At 41.8% G+C, this 24734-nt stretch overlaps 2 long non-coding RNA genes across 4 annotated transcripts in view; one reads left to right on the forward strand and one right to left on the reverse strand.

The window, feature by feature from the left end:
* The window catches only part of LOC143835751 (uncharacterized), a 226262-nt gene that overhangs the window by 118407 nt on the left and 83121 nt on the right, over positions 1-24734 (forward strand). Inside the window, exon 1 of one of the 3 annotated variants that reach the window (XR_013230336.1) lies at positions 1401-1764. The exons of the other annotated variants lie outside the window; for them this stretch is intronic. This is a non-coding gene — a long non-coding RNA (uncharacterized LOC143835751). Of the gene's footprint in view, positions 1-1400; positions 1765-24734 lie in introns of those variants that run through there. 3 annotated transcript variants of the gene reach the window in all.
* LOC143835753 (uncharacterized) lies at positions 9830-11382 on the reverse strand. The gene is made up of 3 exons (XR_013230341.1): positions 11240-11382; positions 10288-10545; positions 9830-9936 (listed from the first exon to the last, which is right to left on the reverse strand). It is a non-coding gene; the product is annotated as an uncharacterized LOC143835753 (long non-coding RNA).

Here is a 24734-nt window from a genome sequence, read left to right on the forward strand (position 1 = left end):
ACATATTTCAACAAGTGCAGATGTTTTTTTTTTTTTTGGTATGAAGGTGCCATGCAAAGGAATTTCTGTCTATTAGCAGTTAAAAGAACAAACGTGTTGCCAGAAACAATGTAGCAAACTTTCTCATCATCCCTGTCTTCTCTGTAGATCCAGATGCCAAAGAAAGTCTTTTGTTCACCATGGGAGGGGGCATTGAAGTTGCTCAGTAAGGATCACACTGTTGGGCATCTGTGATTGGTTTCCCCAGCTATAACTAACAGTGGGACAGGGATGAGGTGAACACTCTGGAATCACCTTTTTCTCTTGAGCTGTTTCCCTGACTGGAAAAAAAATCCACCCATTAAAGCCCTTGTAGGGGGAAAGTACAGGTGCTCTTTTTATGCCTGTCTTCTCCCTCCCTTCTCTCCCCTCCCCAGCAGAGCATCCCCAACCAGGGAAGCAGCACAAAGGGGAACAGTTAAACCCCCTTTCCCAGCTCTGTGCCTGTGGTCCATATCCAAATTACAGGTGTTTTTGTAACTGAAGTACTAGCTAGGAAATCTGTTTATGAATTGTGATGATTTGGTCCCCATCCCTTTGAAAACCAAGAGACCCACTTCTCTCAAAGGACAGTTGATTATCATCGCCATTCTCCTACCCTCTCTCTGCCCAGTCTTTTTCCTGAACAAGCCACTGTGTTGGAGTGGCAGGCTGTAAATTGAATTATAAATAAAATAAAAGTAAATAAATATAATTGCCAACAGAAGGAAAATGTCCCATCCCTTTAATAAAAGCTTAATGTGTGGAAATGGGCAGCTGAAGCCTGTTATGACATGGAGGTAAATAACATCACCTAGGATATAAAATCCCAGTAAGCCTTAAAGGAACAGGACCTTTCTTTTTTTCTAGGCAGCCCTCTCTGAACCCTCTCTCAGTATACAGGTGTATGCCCAAATGGCAGCTGTGCCTGCTTTGGCACTGGAGCACACAACCAAGAGTACTGCAGAGCCTCCAGAAAAGGGCAGGTATCTTTTCTCCACAATACCCCAGGTTAAAAGCAAAAGCCCAACAGTGCACAGCACAGCTTGGACTTGAATGCAGCTACTCAGTCTGAGTTGGGGAAGGGCTTTGGGTGTGTGCATTTGGGTTTGAACAGGCTGCTCTCAGGTTTTGTTTCTCCTATCTGAAATAACAGTACTACACCTGACTACCTCACAGGGCTGTTAAGTTACTAAGATGGCAGGAAGCCTTTGGGATACTCTGCAACACTGTAACTTTTATGTTTGTTTAAAACAGGGATTTCCAGTCATAGTTCCAGGGAAACGCAGGGTTATGTGAGAGCTCCCCAGGGGTTACGTGGCCTTTCCCGGAAATTCATTTGGCCACTGATTTCACTAGACTTCACTGGAGCCCACTTCCCCTGTTATTCCACAGACCTAATCTCTTTCTCCGCGGTGGAAACAGTAAAGGATCGATGGATTGACTGGCTGGCTGCCACATCTTACTTCTCTGCCCACTTCTCTGAGGGCCATGTCATGACTTCCAGGATTCCTCAAAGCCTGGAGAAGATTTCAGGGATTCCTCCATGGTTAAAATGTTGGAAAAAGCTGGTTTGGAGGGCCAGGATGGGTTACACAAGTGTACTGTAGGGACTGATGGAGGAGCACTGCTGAACCAAATCTTTCTGAACGTGAGCACTGACTCCACCCAATCTCCGAAGGAAGAGCCTTGTAGATGTGCCCACTGGGGAGCCAGTTGTTACTCTCCTCACCTCTAGGCTCTGAGGTAAGTTGACTTCTTTATTTAGCGGAAGCAAAGGTCATTGGCTTTTATTCCTGTATTTACCAGAAAGCCATTCAAAATAGCTTGGGATTGAGGCTGAGCTTTACAAACATAAACATGCTGTAGGCTGAGCAGTGCCAACTTCCTTAGCTCTTTTCTGGGAAGCCATGCATGCCCTGGGCTGCCTCTTCTTGCCCTGATCTGCGGGAAATGGTCTGGCCTTTCTCTTTGAAGGTCCTGAAATGTATCTAGGAAAAAAGGCTGGGACACTTTGATTTGGTTTTTTGCCATGTCCAAAGAGCTGGAGTCAGCTTTAAACAAAAGCTGCTCTTAAATCTCAAACAAGACAGCCAAGCCAGCTCCCTGGAATCCGTAGCATGGACAGCGTAATCAAATCAACTTCGTCTGCGCTTAAGGCTTATCTCCACCCACTATACTTAGCTATTTTGAGCTGCTCAGGAAGCTGTGCTGCCCTTTTCATCATTGTGTATGTGTGCGTGGGATTCTCCCCCTCCCCCCTGCTTCTTGTTTGAGTCACTTCTCCCCATGCAAGGAGCTGTCTTGCTTCTGTGACTGTGCAGTCAGTTGAGCTACTTCTAAGGGGAGGAGGGCCTGTTGAGTGTCAGGAACACCTGCAAATCATGGAGGAGAGTGCTAATCCCTGCCAGCCCAAAGAACAGACCAGGGGCTAGCAGGATTGGCACAGTTCAAAACAGAAATGCCAGGAGAATCCTGATGCAGTCATCCCTTTCTCTTGGGGCCTTTCCTTCCTTCCCTATTTTAGCACTATGTCATCAAACAAAGTCAGGACAAGGCTCTGAAATCATGCCTATGCATTGTGGATGCAGGCTGAGCATGAACTGAAATGTCTGAGTGCCTTTTGCATTGTATCTCAAAAGAATCCCAGGCCAAGTTTTCCATGCCATCGATGTGGAACTGGGCCAGTTCCTGTGACACGGTGGACTGTGAATGTGGGTTGAATGGGTCCATGCATCATCATTATGACCTGGAGTGGCTGTGGAATGGTTCCCTTATGTGCCAGCCAAACTCAGCCCACGCTTGCCCGAATGCCGCTCAGCTCTTCAGCAAATTCTCAGCACAATAGCAAATATGTTGAGCTGAGTGGATGCTGAAGCAACAGAAATTTTACAATGATTTGCTTTATTTCTGAAAGGAACATTTATTTTTCATTTACTGATCTTTCCAAGTTCATTGTATGCATTTAAGCCTTAGCAGCATGAAGTTTCCCCTGTTGTAGCTGTCAATTTGCCGAGAACTGAGCTTGAGGCTGAAGGCAGGATCGTATCCTGTGCTGTAACCAGCCTCTGTATGTCTTGGTCCCCGCTCTGGATCCAGTCAGTTTAAACTGAAACTGACCAATAGCGTGCACTGGCGGGAAGGTCTATTGTGTTGTATTGTACATAAATTGGGGATTTTGGAGAAGGTTCTCTCGTTCAGTTTTTGCCTCTTGTACTGTCCTGCTGGGGTCACACTAAAGAGCTGAAATGAATTCCCAGTGTCCTGGTCTCTGAACACATGGATTTAATATCCCCTATAATAGTAGTCACAACTGTGGAGGGAGTATTTATTGTCCGAGTCTGCTGTTGCTGCCTTTGTGCAAGCAGCTCCTGAGCTTCCTGGTGCATTTTCTCTGTGGATTGTTGGTGCCCAATATACTGGAATGTTAGTTTGTTAGTCATTTATAAACTGCTGTGATCAGGGAAGAAAATGAATATGGGGAAATACTCTCAGCATCTCTACTGACTTTATTTTTCCATCTTAATGCTGGCAAAGTTGCTTACATGGCTAAGTGAAAATCACCACTGCAAAACAGAATAAATCTTTTTCCTTTTTAAATTAAAGCTACCATTAATAGAATTAATGTTTTCACTTAACTAGGCAGATGAAGAATCCTGTGTAACTCAGAAGCTCTCTTCCAGCATTTTAAAATTACCTAGTCCATGTATAGATACTAGCCTTGTTCACATGTCACAGTGAACATATATATGTACATCCTGTGTGTACATGTGTATATCTGTTTGTCAGAAAGAACCAACTTGCATCCACAGTACAAATGAAAGGGAGTCCAGCACCTGAATCTATGTGTAGCTTCGGTGATGTGTTCTACTGTTGGATATCACATGAGAATTACTCAGTGCATTTTCACTGTAACTTGTGGACATGGCTAGAGTCTCATTTGCTTGCTGTACTTTCAGTTTCTGGGGAACAAAACTAGCAAAATAGAGATGACTTAGCAGAGGGCATTTGTTTTATGTTATAGCATTATTAAAAATTAGGCACACGGATCAAAAAGTGGCAAACTGTATGCATTCTGCTATATACATTTTTCCCCATGCAATCGAGCATAAATCTAGAATCTATTATATGAATCCCATTTTAAAGAGAGATGAAATGTTTTAAACTGGAAGGAATGATCATTCATGGGGGGTGGTCAGCTGAACAATTATTATATATGCTCCTTTTATTTAATTATTATGAATTAAAATATTTATATCTTCTCTTTTCTCTTCGTTTAAAGTGACATTTTTATTACTTTCATCAGCCTGTTCGGTTTTAGTTACTAGCACAGGATCATGTGGGTTTCCAGAAGCAGGGCCAGTGGGGTTCGGAGAGGAAAATGCCAGGTTGCCAATTCAAAATGCTTTTATCCTGTAGGTCACATCAGCTGCTTTTTCCTTGGCAGTTTTGAGTAACAGCACTGTTGAGATGGGAATGAGGGAAACTTTTCATTCTATACTTTTGGCTTTTAAAAACAGGGGCACTTTGCCATCTTACTCAAGGCCAAATGTTCATTCCCAGGGGTAGGAGGGGAATGGACAGAAGAGATAGCTCTTGGAAAGGCAGATAGAATGACTAGGATGTTTCGGTTTGTTTGAACAGACACATCATCGAACCAGAATACATTTGATTTGATTTTTGTAAAGTTATATGGTGGCCCCAAACAGCCTTTAAAAAAAACATCACATTTTCTTCCTCTATCAATTTTGGGAAGGAATGGTGCCTCCTTAATGGAAACCTACTGTAATAGGCTGCCTTCCGGTGACATCTGGAGAGCTGCAGGAGAGAAGTGACTCAGAGCCAAAGCATCGTTAACTTATTATAGATGGCTATAATCTCAACCTGTAGGAGGGCCACGGACTGCTGAGGCCAGTAACTGAACGGTGGTGAGAGGGAAGGGAAGGTCTCCAAGATCTGCCCTTCCTTTCCGTTTGAGAAGGGAATGGTGCTGGAGATCTGTTGTAAACATGGGAATCAACTCCTTTTGTCATTATGAAATGTTCACTGTTAGGGATGGCAGGACAACTGGATGAAAATTCCATATGGAGAATTCCAACCTTCTCTAATGTATCTGGTGAAATTAACTTTGTTGTTTTGGATGTGAGGGTGCTCTGGCTGTGACATCAGTCACCCCATTAATTGCCATGGTTGATTCAGCTGATATAGCTGGCTAGGCAAGTGTCACCTACCTCCCTCGCCACTCCATGGGCATCCCTCCCAAAGCAGCATGCTTGGTGGAAGAGGCCGACAATCCCAAATAGGACTGTACTGTTCTTCTGTCGAGGGTATATGATAGTTGCGCTCCCCTGCTAGAACCTCCAAACAAGCTCAAGATCCATTTGTAGGAAAACTTTTGTTCTGTATATTACATTTGTCACTCGTTCCCTGGTTTTTCTTCATAAACAATATGAATTCATTTAAAAGGAAGATCCAGTTTTGACCCCATCCATTTCAACCAAATGTACTCTGGAAACTGCATGCCAAAAGTTGTTTGCATGCCTTGTCTGGACCCTAATATTTTTTAACTTTATTCTGGAATTTCAGGAATGAGATTTCAAAAAATGAAGAATATTCCTGATGTTTTCTTTCTTACGAAGAATATCATGAATTATTGGTGACATTCTGAAATAATGGAAATTTGTTGAATTCTCTGAACCCTTATGTTTTAAGCTGAAATATGGCCTTCATTTGCACCTAACAGTTGCAAAACCAGCAGCTCAGGATGTGCTCCGTGTGCTTAATCTAGAAGTATGTATTATGTGGTCTGTGGATTATCCTTGTGTACGCATGGATTGTATTGTTTAATATATGTTGTCTTCAGCTTGTGGGTTGCAAGAGGCAACACCCAGTGTGCATATTCCTCTTGGATCCAAGTTCTTTTTAATGTTGCATGTAGCTTCATCATTTGAAATTAAGATTTCAAATAATTTCAGGACACATCTGCATGCTTCTGGACCACCTGAAGTAACTTCAGGTTACACATTGTAATGCGACACAAGAACATTTTCATCAGTCAGTTGTTAGAAGCTTCTTTACCTGGAACTAGTTCTGCAGAGAATAAATAGAATGTGTTTAATCAAGCTGTAGCCTAAGGGAGCATCAGGAATTGCCATATTGATAAATTGCTTTACTCTTCCATGTAGATAAAAATACTTTAGAACCCCTCTCCCCTTAGTTACTTACTGCGCAATCCTGAGCAAAGTTGCACCCTTCTAAACCCATTTACTTCAGTGGACTCAGAAGGCTGAAAGTCTTTTTCACATTGTCCTTTTTGTATGATCTTTGTTATGTGAGTGAACGTTTTACTTTTCTATAACTATTACCTCTCTAAGTAATCAAATATTATATGGAATATAAAAGAGTGAATTATTTCTTGTTTAAGAAGACTATTTTTTTTAATGATTGTAAGTCATTATAAATGTGCATGGGCTAAATGGAACCTATTATGAATTGTGGTAATTCTCAGGAGAGCTCCATCTTCACCTGCCCTTGCTACTGGCAGTAGGTTTATTTATTAATGTAGGAGTAGTCAACCTGTGGTCCTCCAGATGTCCATGGACTACAATTCCCATGAGCCCCTGCCAGTGTTTGCTGGCAGGGGCTCATGGGAATTGTAGTCCATGGACATCTGGAGGACCACAGGTTGACTATCCCTGCATTAATGGACTTCCGGCATAATTCTTGATTTCTTGGATGACCAGGAGCAGAGTGCATGTATCCAATGGAACTGTAGATAGGGAGATTGCAAGCAGAATATTCAGCTGAGACTCCCAGTACGAATAGCTGCTGGAACAATCCTCATGAAAGAATGCAATTGTGTGCAGAATTTTTGCACAGCATTTCCTGTTTACACAATCACTCAATATATACAGGGTTCTCTATTATGAGTGGACCTAGAGATGCAGGATCCCTGCAAACATTATAAATGTACTACACAAGAGTCTTTTCCATGTAGAAAAGTATGAAACGGAGATGCACATTACCTGTGAGGAGTATCTTTGGCTATTACTGTGCAGTGAAATAAATATATGGGTGCAAATATATTTTCTGTTTGCCATACATATTAACTTGCTCTAGCTACATTGTTATCTAGCTATGTAGTTCCATTATTTGGCATCATTACTGTGTTATGTCTAGTATTTAGGCTTTGCTTTCAGATTTCTCTAATCCTAACAATATTATTTTATCAGATGTCTTATTCTATTGACCATACCGATTTACATTGTCTTATGCTCCTTGAGTGGACAATAAACAACATAAAAGATGGACAACAAACTGAAAGGTGGACAATAAACATAAATAAATAAAATAAATTGTTGCATATCATGCCTTAGACTCATGATTTATACTTTTCCCTATTTGGATGTGGAAAGGTATACTATTTGAAGCGAACTTGGAAGGTGGCCTTAATGTCTTACAATAGTGTCCACCACTCACGGTGGCTAATAATCCACAAGTGTCCATGAGCTTTGCTTGCTCAGATATTTGGCTAATCCTGGCTACTCAGGGCAATTCCGCATAATGGGCAATTTCACTAAGTCTGAGCGCTATTGAAAAGCGATGGAAGTAAAAGCGGCAGGTCTCGATAACGCACACAGCCCGTTCAGTCGAAAAAAAGGCTCTCCCACTAGCACTGCTCTCGTAACACACAAGTTTCTGGTCTCGCCAAAATTGAAACAAAGGAGGCAATATTTTTCCATGCTTCCTCCCTCCCCTAGCCGTCAATCAAAGAGAGCAGCCAATTAACTGTTGTATTCGTGTTTCCCTTTAAAAACTGTTTTTTTTTACACAAAAACACCAGCATATTCGTTCATTCGATGTATCAGAAAGACCTTTTTCACTGGCTTAGGAGCTGGCGCTTACTCATTTACATGCTCGGAAAGTTAAAAAAAAAATCACACACACCCCCAGTGCTATTTACGGCTGAAATTACGGGCAGTATCGAACAGGGGGCTGTATTGTGCTCAGAAACTTTACGGACAATTGCTTGTGGAGGGATTTCAGGCAAAGAATAATCGCTTATTTGTTGCTTTGGCCGGTTTAAGGGGGGGAAATGGCGATCGTGATGTCGGAAGCTCGGGTGCGAGAGATTAGGGAGGGACATGCTTGCTACTGCTGTATTGAGAACACACATGTCTTTTTCGGATGTGTTGCAGGTTGTTCTCAAGAGTTTAGCAGTTTTTTTAAAGGGGAATCCACTTTTGTGGATGCCCTGAAAATCGCCACAATGAAGCGATTTTTGCGGGAGTGTTGCAGGAGTGTTGCAGATTGTGTACAATGTTGTGAATAACGAAAAATAAATAGCGTTACACAATGGTAACACTTCGGCAACATTAGCGTGGTGCGGAATGGACCTCATTGTTCAGTCACTTGAAAAATGTGCTTGTGTGTCAGATGCCTCTCTTTGGAATGAAAAAGAAATAATTTTTTAACTTCCAAATCTTTGTCTTTGAAATCCTTCCCCCCAAAGCTTTGTTATGAAGAAATATGCAAATAATCCAATTAGTTGAGGGAGGGGTAGTCCCCAGGGCTAATAGCCTGAGGCCTGAACCAATTAGGAGCATCTTTCCCTAGTTCAGAAGCAGATTGCTACTGTTTTGTCCCATCTAGTCAATCCTCATTAATGCCAGGACCCAGTGGTGAATGCTCTGCTACCAAACTGGATGAAGAGCCATCATGCCATTTTCCCTGTCCTTGTGACTGCCTGAGGATTAGGTTGCTATGCAGGGGGCAGAAAGGGCCAAGGCAAGCTATGCTACGATTCCAGAACTATCTTAATTAATTATCAGGCTGCCTAACCATCATGCACAAGCACTCTGGACTGTCCATCCACATCACGGTTAGCCAGTCTAGTTAACATTTCATTGTCTTATTAGCCTCTCTATGTCTCAGGCTGTTGGGAAATTCCCTCAGCCCAACTTCCAAAGATCCCTGTAGACCAAAAGCCTTTCTTTTTGGGTGTTACTTGGTCCCTCTGCTGATATTAAACTACTAGAGTTTAGCTGGGATTAGAATCATAGCTGTGATTAGAGGCCCTGAAGGATTAATAATCAGAGGGCAAATGTCTCACTGACAGCTCCACTTACAGTTTTGCCTCCATTCATTTCTTACTCCTCTATTACAAAATTATTTTTGCATTCAAAATGATTTAAAATCAAATCCTGCTGCAGGATGTGAATATTGTCCTCATGAGCCTATGACCAGCATTTATGTTTTCTAAGATGGAGACATCTCGAAAGGGAAAGGCTTCCATGATGACAACATTCTGGCAGGTAGGTAGTCCATCATACTTTGCAACCAGTGGCCAGGAGCAAGAGAGCTGGGCCATAAAATTCCTGCTGAATAGCATATGTGGTCAGGGAACCTAATCGTCAATGAAATTGGAGCAAAGCGTAAAACCGCAAAGGTATTTTGCACGGAGGGACAATTTCATGAGGCTTCTCTTGTTTTTATTCCTGAGCTCAGATGTCACTGTAGATCCCAATGATAGCTTGACTCATCATGATGCTTCTCTTATGTCTGTCCCTAACAACACTGAAGCTGGGGCACCGTCAGGTCATCCAGTCTCGGAGGCATACCAGTACTGAGACCAGCAGAACAAAACACTTTCTGTACCAGTATGACTTCATTGGTCACCCTTGCTGGAACTGCCTGAATGCTATCTTTTGTCTTCTGCTTGCAACACTCTAGTAATTGTTGCCAAACACAACTTTAAAGTCAAAAACTGGATCGAGGCCTCATGGGAGAAGACGATCCCTGCAGTCTGTCTCTCCATCTGGTATGTGCCAACTTGGGTCTGCATGGCTTGAGATCTGAGCAAATCCAAACTGCAGAAGATTCATTCCTCTTTTGTCCAAGAAGCAGGGAACTGGTCAGCTGGAAGAAATAGTGAATATCACTCTAGTCTTATGATTCTCAGCATATGAGCTGTGTCAGCACATAACTATTTATAGGATGTATGTGAGCTATTCCCTGACCCTCTGTTTCCTTGCTCAACTTTTGGATGTTTGTCTCGTGAATGTAAAGTAGGTGGTTGTGTATTTCCTCCACAACTGTAGAATGCTAAATTTGAAATGGCACCTTGCTCCCCCACCCACCACATTTCCTTGGGATTTTGGTTTCTGTGTGACAGCTACAGTATCTGGGTAACCAAGGTTGAATTCTTAATCTATCATGAAAGCTTACTAGGTGACCTTGGGCCAGTTATGTATTCTTGGCTTAACTTACCTCATGGGGTTGTTATGAGAATAGCAGGGTTGTCCCTGATCACAAGTGGGGGATGGAGGGTAGGGCTGACAGACCCTAGTTGGGAAACTCCTGGAGATTTGGGGTTGGAGCTGGGGAGGACCAGAACTCCAGTGAGGTGCAATGTCATAGAGTCCACCTTCCATAGCATCTGTTTTCCCTGGGGGAACTGATCTCTGCAGTCTGGAGATGAACTGTAATTTTGAGGGATCCTCAGGTCACACCTGGAGGCTGGCATCCCTAGAGGATAAAAGGGGAGAATGTTATACCCTGCCTTTCTTCCACTGGGGAGAGAGGTGGAGTATAAATGAAGTACATAAATAATAAATATCTGAGACCCCAAAGCGTGCTGTGGATCTGCATGACCCTGTTCCACACCTTTTCTTTCATGAAACTGCTTTATACTGAATCAATCCCTTGGTCCATCAAAGGCAGTGTTATCTGCTTGGACTGGCAACAGCTCTCCAGGGTCTCACATGAAGCCACTTCTCACCACCCACTACTTGATCCTTAACTGAAGAAACCAGGGATTGCATGTGAGTTCTTCTGCATGCCAAAGAGATGCTCGAACACTGAAGCATGGCCCCTTCCTTTACTTCCCCACAGGTTCAGCACAAGAATGATCAACCCTAGCTATGTCATCCATTGTATTTAAATATAATCACGTTTGCAGGGGTTTGATTTATTTTGTAAACCTTCTGAAACACTCTTTGAGAATCCCTGTTTTGGCCCAATTGTTTGCCTTGAAATAAGGTTTTTGGTACTCTAAGAAGGGTTTGCATGGATATTCATGTCATCCAAATGAAAAAAATATCTTGTATGGTGCACTGAGATTAAGAGTGTCTGGGTCTACATGGAAGGTTAAACATTTAAGAACAAAGATTGTCTGTGTCTGTGCTCTTAAGACTTGCTAACTATCAGACCTTTTCCATACCTAAAGGCCAGTAGCTGTGCCATGATCTCAGTCTTCCAGAAGGATATTGGACATAAGCATTGCCACTTTTCTGGTGTTGAGAAGGAATAGAGTAAGGATGGAACAATTCTTGCAAGTAGTTGGGAAGCATTTTCTCTCGCTTTCCAGCTGCTACAGTCTTAAAAGAATTCAGTTCTGCAAATCAAGAAAAAGTGTGGAAATTTGCTAAGTATGTGAGCATCTCTCCAAGGGACAGAAAATATTTTGGGTAAAAAATACTTAAACTTTTATTGTGGGTATGGGGTGATTAAACTGGCATAGAATACTTTTTGCTTATATTAAATTAGGCTTGGAGACTGAAAGATTAGCCCTGTTGGATGCATTCTATGTTGGTCTATGTCTGATGGAAGCTGGAACATCAGGGGGCCTGGTGGGGAAGGTTTCTTCATAAAAGTCATAAAAGTATGGGTTTAATTTTGAATGGTGGATTTTGGAGACTTTCTGTGAAATGCCTTTCTAATGGAGACAAGCTGTATAGAGGGATGTTGGGTGTCATTATTAAGGAGCATTTCATATTTGTGGGTTAGGTGGTTGAGGTGCATGCCCGCCTGCAACAGCTCACATGTGTTGTGTACAGGAAAGGTTTAAGAATGAACTGTGTATAAGAGGCATGCCAGTTGGTCTACTTTGATTCACATTTGAATCTCAGGAACAAGGTGGCCAATAGTTGATTGAAAACATCCATTTTAGAATGGGAAAGATGACAAAGGATCTATATCATATCATTTCTCAACACTTCTGTTTTCATATATAGTTCCTAGCCGAGGAGTGGTATAGTAATTGCTTTCTTCATATAATCTTATATTTTTTTATATGTAGGAATACAATGTCATTCATTATTTTCTCGATTCTCAATGAGTACTGCCTGTTTATGTGAATGGATAGCAGTAACTGAGTCTCCATGGAAGAATAGCTCCTGGAAAGAATTCAGATGTCCACAGACATCATAAAATATATCGTGGGTCTTAGTAGGACCATAGCTGACAACTTTTAGATCGACCCTGGAGTCTAATGGATCATAGGAGATTTGGGGAGGCCAATCAGCAATGCTATGGAAAGTCTGGTGGGAGTGTGAAATGATAGTTTCTGCTATATGATAGGCAACTTTCAAATATAATCCCAGCCCCCTGGTTCTCAGGAGACTTCAGTCTACTAAAAAGGGCTGGTACACATCTAGAGCAATGGAGGTGGAAAACTCGGGACACATATGACAGAACATGCTGTAGAGAATTGGAAAGTCAATGAGGTGATGATGATGGCAGTAAAGTGCCTGGAAGGTGGTCCAGGCTCTGGCTTTTTCAGTGGGTGTCCCATGCCTCTGGAGAAGCAGCACAGAAAAGGTGGAGGAGAGCACCTACCTTCCTTGCTTTCTGGGGAGGCTGCAAACCAGAAGCCTTTTGAGGCCAGAGTGAGCTCGCAAGGGGGATAAGGTGTTTTCAGGTTTTGTTGATGTTGTTTTTAATGTTGGTTTCATTGAATTGTTGATATCATTTTTACATTGTTGCTACCCTTCTTGGCTCTTGGGATGCCTGGAAGAAAGGCAGATGTATACATATTCTAAATAAACAAATAAACATTGTGGTCTAGAAATGAGGCACTTATGGCATAAGTTGCCAAAGGTATTGTTGTTTTTTTCTTCCCTTTATAGACCTTCAGCCACTAGAAGCCAGCTTTTTTGTATGCACTGAAATAGAGCTAATATTCTGTTCTGCTCCATTACACCTAATAGGGAGATCTCCCTGGTCTTTTTTTTTTTCATGCATCCACTTATACTCTTGAAAGAGACTGAAAAGAGAGAGTAAATAGAAGTCCTTCATGGTGCTGTTATTCTCTGATGGGATGCAGAGAGATTATTTGGCTTTGTGTAGTAGCATCACTTGTTACCTGATGATCACTAATCCACAGTTGTTTCAGACAATCTATGATAATTATTACAAGTGTAAATTCAGATGAGAAAATGGGAAATTATGCACAAAATGACTACCCAGGAGAGGGTGATAAATAATTGCCACCTATTATTTCTGCATCGGGAGACCTGGTCAAAATTACTGTGTAGAGCAAAGCAAGGCAGTGGTTCTTCCTCCTCCCACTCTTGTCCAGACATAAAGAAAAATAGAGATCCCATAATTAAAGTTGCCCCCCCCCCCGCTCCCACAAGAGGAATGTGCAATAAAGGGGATTAACAGAAAAATAACAGGACTTGTTTTCCTATTTTTGATAAAGAAAAGAGAAAGTGTTCTAAATCTAAGATTTAAATATGATTGTAGTCTGAATTTAGGAGATCTGGTGCCTGAGTAGGGTTATGAAAGCAGAATGTTACCTATAAGGGAAGCTTTTGTTTTCTAGCATCTGTTCTCTAGTTTTGTAGACCCATGTACTCTGTAACCTTTCAAATATTTGAAATATTTGAAAGGTTGTCAGATGGAGAGCAGGGAAAGGTTCCTGTTGGCAGCAGAGGGTAGGACCCGGTTTAATGGCTTTAAACTATGTGTAGAATGGTACTGGCTAGATATTGGGAGTGGGGGAGGGGTCATATTCACAGTCATGGTAGTCCAACAGTAGAATTGACTACCTAGAGAGGTGGTGAGCTCCACCTCACTGGCAGTCTTCAAGCAGCAGGCTAGACAGAAACTTCTCATGAACAGATACTTTAGGCTGACCCTGCATTCAGCAGGGGGTTGGATTGGTGGCTTGTCTGGCTCCTTCCAACTCTATGATTCTATGAGGTAACATTTATTTTGGCTAGTAGCACTTGACTGTTCTGCAAGACGAAACAATCCGTAAACTTTACACTTTCCAAGTGTACTTGAAAAATGTGAATATGTAACCAGGGGCAGAATAATAGCACAATGGGTAATGCTTGTGTTTTGTGTACAGGAGATCCAAACTTTTAATGGCTTCTCCATCAATCAAGGGTCTCTGGTAGTACGGCTGGGAAAGATCTCTCCTTCAAACCTTAGCTAGCCAATGCTATTGCCGGGTAAATGAAATAATATTGGTTTAAATGGGCCAATGGTCTGATTTGATATAAGGCAACTTTGTATGTTCAATGTAGAGATTTGTAGAATATTGCCTTCAGGCTTAGGTGCATATTTTCCAGTTGATTGAACCTGAAGATTGCCAACCCTCATTCCATCAATTAGCCAGCAGATGACGTTCACCACATTGTTCCAAACATTTCAGATTCCATCATGGGCTTTTCATATCCAGGGCTCTATTGTCTTTTTGTTTTCCTCCTTACAGAAGAGGTCCCAAAGCCATCAGCTTTCAAATGAATCATAAAATTTTAATAATTGATTGTTTCTGGTGATATCACAAAGACCACATTTAACACAACTTGTCCCTGCCCCAAAACTTCCCACTTTTCTTATTTAGTAATCTTTCCATTAGATGAAAACTCACCAGTTACCTTTTTGACCAGTCCAGATGCTTTCTTCTAATGTCATCTGAATTTGACATTTCTTATTTTGATGCTGAAAACTATAAGAAGGGCTTAAGAAAGAACAGCTGTGTGGACTGATTAGCAGTCCACATAGAAGCTGCTGGAATCTCCTCCACCTGGGAGCTAAGATATAAGAATCAGCATTTGGTATGCCTTTTGTTGGCAAAGAGCAATGCACCCTTGAATATTCACTGTGATGTTCTGTCTGCATACAGGATTAAAACCCAGGAGTTGCAAATGAATTAAAACAAAAGCCTATAGTACTTGATGGATAAGCATTGACTTAAATCATGACAAGTATACCTGCATAGTATACAGGTTAAGAGAAGCAAACTTTCATCTGAAGAATCAGGTTTGACTTCCGACTCCTCCACATGAAACCTGCTGGGTAACCTTGAGGAAGTCATTGTTCTTTCAGAACTCTTCCACCCCCACCTAATTCTCAAGTTGCTTGTTATGGGGAGAGGAAGGGAAGGTGATTGTAAACCACTTTGAGACTGAGTAGAGAAAAGTGGGTATTGAAACCTTTTCTTTTTCTTATGCCTAAGACTGACACAATGAAAGGTTTAGTCCCAAGGAGGACAAACTTTTAAAAACGTTTAAAAACATGTTAAAAGTAGAGTTTGATTGAATGTTCAGTATCAGCCATTTTCACCCTACTTTGTAGCAGTTTGTAGCTAATCAACTGCTGAATTGTTAAGATTTCTTATTAAACGTTTGCTCTTTCTGTCCCTGCAAAAAGTACAGTTTGCCAACACTGTGTAATAGATGAAATGCCAGAATACAATCTGGGAGGTCCAGCTTTGAATCCCTACTCTGCATGGGAATTTGCTTGATGACCATGGGAAAGTCAAATGCTACTGGATGTATGATATCTATGCTTTCTGAAGTGACAGAAAGAACAATACTGTTAAAAACAAAAGGATTATGATCCAGCCAATAGAGACTGCATAGAAATGTATTGCAGAGTGTCTAGGCTGCTACTAAGGAGGTCTTAGGGATGGGAAGATCCTGTTCTTTGAGGGTTTAGAACCTAGTGAGAAATGAAGCTGCCTGAAAGGGGCTAATATGTGGGCCATTCCGCACAGCGCTAATGTTGCTGAAGTCTAATTGTTGTGTAACGCTAGTTTTTTACATTATGCACGACATCGTACACAGTCCGCAACACTCCTGCAACCCTTCGATGTAGCACTTTTCAGGGAATCGTAAAAAGTGTATTTCCCCTAAAAAAAACCTGCTTGACTCCAAAGAACAACTTGCAAAGGTTTTTTTGGTGGCACTCGGATATCGATTTCATTGGCTCTTTAGTTTGATTGATGGCCAGAGGCCAGCAGAAATGCCACAAATTTGTAGCGTTTGAGGCAAGAATGGAAACTTGTGGGTAACGAAAGCAGCACTAGTGGGAAAGCCTTTTTCCGCTAGAAATGGCTGTGTGCATTATCAAGGCCTGCCGCTATTAATAGTAGTGCTTTACGATAGTGCTTACATTTGGCTACATTGGCAGTTGTGCAGAATGGCCCTGTGAATATACTTGCCCCTTTCAAAACATGAGTGCGCCATTCTGAAAGGTAATTGGTTAACTTTGTTCATTCTTATAAGAATGTGCAGCAGATTGGTTATTCCTAAATGCTGGTGTACTTTGCTGTACAGCTTGCTGAAAGAAAAAAGGAGAAGAACAACACACACAAACAGCATCTCCAGAGTGGAACCTCTAACCCAGCAACTGGAGACACTACCTCATTGTCTATGGTTAACACAATAGTAACCACAAACCTCATTGCAATGCCCTCGGGCAAACAGCAACCCTTGGCAGCTTGACACTTGACATCTCATGAGAAAACTGGGAACAGAATCACATCAAGGATCCTGGCCTGCCTTGACTGAGTATGGCACAGATTAAAAGTTGTGGCTGCGTTTGTGCAGCTTTCCCAGCGCTAACATGCAGAAATCTGGGATTGGGAATAAAATAACAAAACAAACAATATAGTTTATTCACAGAAGGGTTTGGGACAGCTGTCTGAAGAAAAATTCAAGTGTGTGAGTGTGTTGTGTATGTGTGTATGGCACTCCATCTGATATTTTTCTAAGGCCTCTCTTGTTCCTTTGAATACAGACCAGTAATAATCATGTCACAGATTACTGTAGTGTCTCAACTACTCATCAGCTATAGTTAAGTTTGCCAAGACTGTTATTTCAGCTATCAGAAGGCTAGTCGGGGTCATGTTCCTATTTCTTTCTGAGTGGATTCAAATGAACAGCTGAGAGTGGTGGTGCAAACACCAAGTGGTGACCATCCATGGAAATGTGTAAAAATTGCCCTGACAAGTGGGGAGACTGCACATTACCACCTCCTGGAAACTGGTTGACATTTGGGGTAAGGCTTGAGCTCAAAATCTCACTTTTTAGTTATGGATGTCTTGGCATATTCATATGAAGAGTCACCCGCTGCAGACACCTGAAATCTGCCCATGTCTATCAAGGCTTTCAAAGAGGAATCAGTGAGATTCAGGAGGACACTCTGCTGAGAAATTGCTATGGTTTTAGAGTGCCTTCCCTCCTCCCCAGTCTTTCAGTTGTTTGAAACTATGCCCTGTAACTCAAGGCATTGCTGGAGAAGGGGCAGACAACCAGACACATGTAGCTTCCCAGCAAGAAATGAACAATCTAATTGATCCCTAGGTATGGAACCCTGAGACCTTATGTTCAGCACATCTTCTTCCCCGTAGTGGTGTTTTATGCCTGAAGAGGGTTGTTTTGTTCTGACCCATTGATGATGCATTTCACACAAAAAAGAAAAAGTAAATTCTGTATGTTATTCCTAAGAGCATTTGTCACTTTTTTGTGCGTAACACACTTTTCATTTGTTGTGCATAGTCCCACATATTATACCTCAAAACAGTCCTTTTGTTACGTAGATATCACGTTTTCCAAATACCCAAAGTGCAATATGTACTGTGTCTCTTTATCAGCATATATAATTTGATTTCCTTTCTTTATATCTGTAGTTACTCTTTTTTTCTTTCATTCATTCCTGAGACAATACACAGACATCTCCCAGTTTATTTGTATGTTCAGAATATATTTGTTTTAGAAATTTAATTTTTCTATATTTCTTCCATTTCGAACATATCTAATTTGTTTTTTTCAAAGTTGTTTAATCCCTGATAATGTTTTTATTATGATTGTTTTTATGTTCTTGTTTCAATCTCTGAATGTTTTCTGTTATTCTTTTGGTTTGTTCTAATATTTTGCACTTTTTAAAGCAGCAGCTCCTGTAAGAATTCCTTGGACAAAAGCTTTACTTGCTTCCCAAATTGTAGCTGAAGGTATTCCTTCTGTGTTGTTTATTTTTTAAAAACCCTTCCAAATCTTTTTTACATTTATTTACAAGATCTTGTAGTAATAAAGTATCAATTAACCTCCATCTTCTTCGTTCTCCATTCCATAGCAAGAAAACTTCTACAGGTTGTGGTCTGCCAATATCTTCTGTTGAATCCCTAATTTTTCTAAATTCATTGTCAAACATTTTGATATCCAGCACATGTTTGATGTCTGCCCAAAAAAGAAGATAAAGACTTCTTTTGATGTTTGATCCTCCAGGAATCTTCTATTTCCAGTGTTCTGATGTATTGAAATACATTTTTAGATAATTTCCTACCTTTAATATTCCTTTATCAGTCTTTTTTTTTTTGGGGGGGTGTCTAGTACATATCTGCAAGAATCATTATCTCCTCACCTTGAAAGGTGAGCATAGTTTGGAAAAAAATCCCCCCAAATTTAACAAGCCTCATTTAGTGCATATAGGCTCTTTTCTTGATAGGTGTACAGCAAAGAGTTTTAAAATGAGGGCCCTGGTATATTGAAGCTTCTCTCCTAGCCTGATTGTGGGTTTAAGTTTGAAGTATTATTTTGCCTAAGACATCTTTCCCAAACAGTGTCCCTCTTTTACACTGCTTATCCAGCCTTGATTTCTGGACCTTATCCAAAACTCAGTGTTTCTCAAAGTCAGATAATCGCCTGGCTAAAGCACATGATATTGTTAGGTCAACTACTGATATGATCCACACCAAAATATCTTCTCTCCCATGCCGTTATATTTTGTAAACATATGGTTTCTCTCTCTCTTTTTGTGTGCTTTGGTTGGCACTCTTAATTTTGTATAAATGAGAGAGTAATGGAAATGAATCACAACTTTTTAAGATTGGCCTTACTTATGACTATACAAGCAGCAAAGAAGTGCAAAAAACAGACACTTCTGCATGACATTTCACACATCTGAAATCAGTGAACCTGGAAGAATGTAACTCTGTTTAGGATTATATGAAGTTCTTTGGAGACTGTGTGTTCTCCTCTAACATTTCTTTTAAAGGGGGATAGTGCTGAATAGTATTGTGACATTTTAGACACAGTAGAACTATCTCCTCCCATTCACATAAAACATTATTAAATCTGGTAGTAATCAATATGACTTCTGTAAGTTAATGTCTTAATGATAAAAAGAACCAAAGTAATTCTTGTATGGTGCATGGAGGAAAGGAGTTCCAGAGGACATCAGTAGAGGGTTGGAATCCATGACCTATTAGCAGAAGGTGCAGATGGTCACAGATCTTTCACTACTTTCCCTTCATCTAGCAGTTCTTTCCAGTACTGGGAAACTTTATGCCCATTGGTACAGAACCAGCATCAAGCCATAGTTGTTTAGGTCAGGATATTCAAGTGGAGAAGGGCCAAAATCATCTCCCAACCTCTTGAGTGAGTGGAGATCTTTCAGTGGAAGAGGAAGAAGCGAGTGATTGGAATGGCATTTAGCTGCACTGGATGAGTTCAAATCCTCTGGGCTGGATGAAATGCACCCGAGAGTGCTCAAAGAACTTTCTGGAGAACTTACAGAACCCTTGTCCATCATCTTTGGGACCTCTTCAAGGACTGGAGATGTCCCAGAGGACTGGAAGAGAGCAAATGTTATTCTGATCTTCAAAAAAGGGAGATGGGAGGAGAGATTTTTCTTTATTGAAACAACAGGTGACAAAAACCTTTAAGCAGTAACTACAGTTTTAGAGATTCTTAAAAACTGGAATCCTACATTCAGCTAAGGTAGATCATATTCCTTACATGTGTTTTATAATGGATAAAATGAGCACATGGCATGTTTTAGTGACTATATGGAAAGACCATGAGCCTCTGCAAAGATTGTTAAGAGTGGAAATCCCCTTTTATCTGAAATATATACTTTGGCACATGAGCCTTTCTAGAGAAGCAATAGCCTGAAGGCCAAGTTTTGTGTCACGCTTCTTTCCTAAGAGGTGACATGTAGGACACAGGGAATATAATTAGGTGTCCCCATGGTTTGTGGTTGCTTGCCATTTCTAACTGTCAGTTCTTATTTTTAGTCAAATTATAGGTTACTGTCTAAGGAAAAAGAACCAAGCTTTGTTGATGTAATTCTTTTAAAATATATGCCTTTGCAATTGCTTTTCATAAATTTTGTTATCTTGGAAACAGGTACCTCTTGTTCCCAGTAATATATGCTGGGTAAGAAATGGCTTCTTGTTGTGAATTATGATTAAGGACAGATTCCCCCCACCCCCACCACATTTCATCACTTTCTTGTTCTACAATTGTGCTCCACACAGTATTGTGCCCCTTCTGAATTCCACTGTAATTAAAAGAATTTATAAACTTAATTCTGAAGCTGACTCTTGAACAGTTTTCTTCAACATTCTGTTTGTCATGTTCATTTGCACCATTCTCCCCCATAATGACCAATGAACACAAGTTCTTTGACAAAACACTGCAAAAAAGCAACCTTGCCATGATCTTATATATATTGCATTGTGTTACTAATGAACACCTCTGTGCATCAGTACTATATGCACATGCACACAGAGAGAGCCTTGATAAACTGGTTATGGAATCACCGCAAGCAAGATTACTTTTTTTTGTGGGAAGATAGTATGTACACATTGGGCCAAAAATGTTCCATATGAACTACAAGAACTGAAAGCTGTGGCCCAATACACAGCATTATGTATAACATTTGGAATTTTTTAACCTTAGACTAATGGAGAATTGCTATATATTCAGACCTCCAAAATTTCAAAATCTTCCATGGTTGTAATACAATAACAGGTTCTTCAGCATTACATGAATGATGGCTAATTATAATTAGCTGTCTAATTATAATTAGTCATCTGAAACTGACTATGAATGACTGTACAGTGAAAATTAGGCTTTGTTTTTTTTTTGGGGGGGGTATATTTTACTGTAATCAGAAACAGGTGGGTTTGTTTGTCTTTTCTGATTGTGCTGGTATATTTGCATAGCCAGGTATCTGGCACAAAGCCTGTTAGCTATTGTGGGTTTCACTCACCTTTCACTTTCAAATTAACCGTGTCCATAGCCTCCTTTGTTGGAGAGATAAGATAAGATTGACATAATTCATCAGAAAACTTTTTTAGAAATAGATTCCCCTATTCTTCTTTGTTCCTTTTTCATAACCACCATTTTAATCTTCCTCCTCCAGACCTTTATGGATAGGTTTGCTAGCTCTGGCTGGGCAAATACCTGGAAATTTGGGGGATGAAGCCTGGGGAGGATGGGATTTGGAAAGGGTTCTCAGCAGGTTATAATGCCAAGGTCATACTCCAAAGCAGCCATTTTCTCCAGGGGAAATTATCTTACTCATCTAGAGATCGACTATCGTAGTGGCCGTTCTCCAGGTGCTATCTGGAGGGTGGTAATACCAATTACGATTCCTTTTTCACTTGTATATATTTATTCTTGTCTCAACACTGCTCGTTTGGGTATGATCCAGCCAGAGATGAGCACAGCAGGAAATATCTGAGATAGTTTAATTATCCCATTTTTAAAAATGTGATTCAGTGTTATGTAACTTCTGCTGGATCTCAAGGTTTGACAAGTTTCTAGATTTTAGCCTCCCCCTCCCCCTCATTGTCCCCAGAATGAGAAGTACTAGAATGAAGGGTCCTTCTTTCCCCTTTTTAAAGTCTGAACCAGTCCCCCTTTTCCTGTCCTTTGTAGTGTATTTCCTTTGCATGTGAGGGACTTTAAGTAAGACTTAACCTTACTTACCAAGAGGGATCAGCTTGGCTTACTGTTTCAAAAAATTAATTTTTAAAACAACAACCAGGATTTGTATCCAGCATCAAACTTAGGTCCTTAGGCTCTACTCCGTGGGTCTCTAGACCTGAGTTTTAGAGGACCCGGCAAACTTGGCAGGATTATTCCTCCTGAATTTTGTAAAAAAACAAAAACAAACAAAAAAACCCCATCAAACATAGGGTTCTAAAGAAAGCTTTCTGATAAAAAATGCACTTTCAATCATATATCCCTCTGTGTGTGTATTTATTTTTTATTTTATTGTATTTATATTCACATTTATTAACTGCCACTCCCGGCAAAAACCAATCTATATATCTCCTGTTTCCCACCCATACATGACATACAACAACAGCCATAACTACCCCATGTGTGTGTGTGTGGGGGGGGGGGTATCTGCTGGCAGTTTGGTCTATGGGGCCTATAAAGGGAAGAACCCGATCTTCCTAGCCTGGCCTCAACCAAACGCTTGGCAAAAGAGCTCTGTCTTTCAGGCCCTGCAGAGCTGTGCTAGCTTCATCAGGGCCCACAGCTCTTCCAGGAGCTCATTCCACTAGGTCAGGGCCAGGACCAAAACGGCCCTGGCCCTAGTTGAGACCAGGTGTACCTCCCAGGGGCTGGGGACAACCTACAGATTCAAATCCACAGAGCGGAGAGCCCTGTGGGTGACATAAGGACACAAGTGGTCCCTCAGATATGTGGGGCCCAGGCCTTAAAGGTAACTGGTAACCAATGTAGCTGCCTCAGCACAGGCTGGATGTGAGTCCTCCAGAATGACATTGTAAGAACCCTAGCAGCCACATTTTGAACCAATTGCCATTTCTAGGTCAGAGAGTGCAGGCCTCTGTAGAGTGAGTTACATAAGTCTAAGCTAGAAGTGACAGTTGCATGGATCACTGTGGCCAAATGTTCTAGGGACAGGTAGGGCACTAGTAGGCTCACTTGGTACAGGTGGAAAAATGCCACTTAGGCTACCCTTGTGATCTGAGCCTCCATGGACAAGGAGGCATCAGAGGTCACCCCCAAATTCCTGACAGTAGGTATACAGCCTTAAGTGCACCCCATCCAGAGAGGGAAAGCACACTTCCTGGTCCTGTCCCCATCTACCCAACTTTGGCCTCTGACTGGGAGGGATTGTGTTTCAGGCAACTCTGCCTGAACCATCCAGATACCACTTCCAAACATCTGGCAAATGTTTCTGGGGCAAAGTCCAGCCAGCCTTCCATCAGAAGATAGGTGTCATCCGCATACTGGTCACACCCTAGCCCAAAGCTCTGGACCAGCTGTGCCAGAGGGCACATATAGATGTTAAAGAGTGTGTGGGAGAGTATCACCCCCTGCAGAACCTCACAAAGGAGAGCAAAGAGGCATGACAGCTCTTCTCCCACAACCACCCTCTGTGTTCAGTTCTGGAGGAAGGAAACAATCCACTATACAGCTGTCATCCTAATCCCTAACAACTCATGGTTGACCACATCAAATGCGGCCATCAAATCTAAAAGCACAAAGAGCACCAAGCCGCCCTGTTCCAGCTGGCGCCGGAGAAAATCCATCAAGGCAACCAGTGCAGTTTCCACTCTGTGGCCAGGTCAAAAGCTCCACCGGTACAGGTCCAAGGCTGAAGTTTCCTCCAAGTATGCCAGGAGCTAGTCCACAGCAGACTCTTACCCAGAAATCACCTTACCCAGAAACACCAAATGCGAGACCGGGCAGTAGCTGGCAGGGTCCCACTGATCCAGTGATAGTTTTTTCAGAAGAGGGCACACAACTGTCTCAGCCCTTCGGGGAACTCTCCAGATTACAAGGAGAGGCTGACAATATCCCTCAAAGAGCCTCCTATCTGTTTGTCACCCAATTTGATCAGCCATAACATACAGGGAAAGCTGCCTGAAGCCATCAAATATCATCCCCCTCAACAGCCATGGAGCTTTCAGTTCACGTTCTATATTGATCATGTGTGTGTATGTATTTGTGAAACAGCCTGGGGGGGTGGAATGTGTCTGGCTGTCCAAGTTGGAATAGGGCCAGTCAGGGTGCAGCCAGCATTGCTGATTGGCCCTGCCCCTACAGCTCCCGCTCTCCCTCCCTGGATGCTAGCCACGTTCCTCTCAGATGCGCCAAAGACAGAGAGAGACACACAGAGCCCTGCCAGACCGAACACGAGTCCTCATTCCCTCCTATTGCTCCTGGTGTGAGGGAGCCAGAGAGAGACACAGACTGCCCCAAACTGCTGACCAGCCCTGCTTCCCTCTTAAGTAGGAGCCCTAATTACTCCTCTTAAGTAGGAGCCCTAATTACCTGCTATGGCTCCTGTTGCCACGGAGAGAGAGACATAGAGAGGGCTACCCCTGCTACGATGGAGGGAGAGACAGACAGAGAGAGCTGTCCCAAACTGCACACCAGCCCTGCTTCCCTCCTACAAACCAGCCCTAATTACCTGCTATGCCTCCTGCTGTGAAGCACACCAAGAGACACGCAGAGAGAGGGAGAGAGAAACACAGAGAAAGAGATCTGCACCTCCCGGTGTCCCCTGGGTCCTAGCGCCCATTTAATTCCTGGTTGCAATGGGCTTTCTTGCTAGTACATGCATATGGTGTTTTGCCACATTTTATGACTTAACTGTATATTAGAAGTGGTCTATATTTTAACATTATCATCCAGAAAGCCCAGGTTAGTAGATATTAACCAAATTCTGTAGTATTCCAGATGTGAGCTTCCAAAGAACAGTACAGTGATGAAGTGGTTCACATGCCCATCAAAATGAATCCAAAAGAAACACACTGCATATACAGTTTAGCAAAATCTGTTCTTCACTTTAAGGATTATAGTTCTTCCAATGTCAGGTTTCAATGCAAGCATTGCTGCTGGCCTAGGAGAAGAGAATGATTTCCTCCC

Source organism: Paroedura picta, chromosome 4 (genome assembly GCF_049243985.1).
Source record: "Paroedura picta isolate Pp20150507F chromosome 4, Ppicta_v3.0, whole genome shotgun sequence".
Taxonomy (NCBI): Eukaryota; Metazoa; Chordata; class Lepidosauria; order Squamata; family Gekkonidae; genus Paroedura; species Paroedura picta.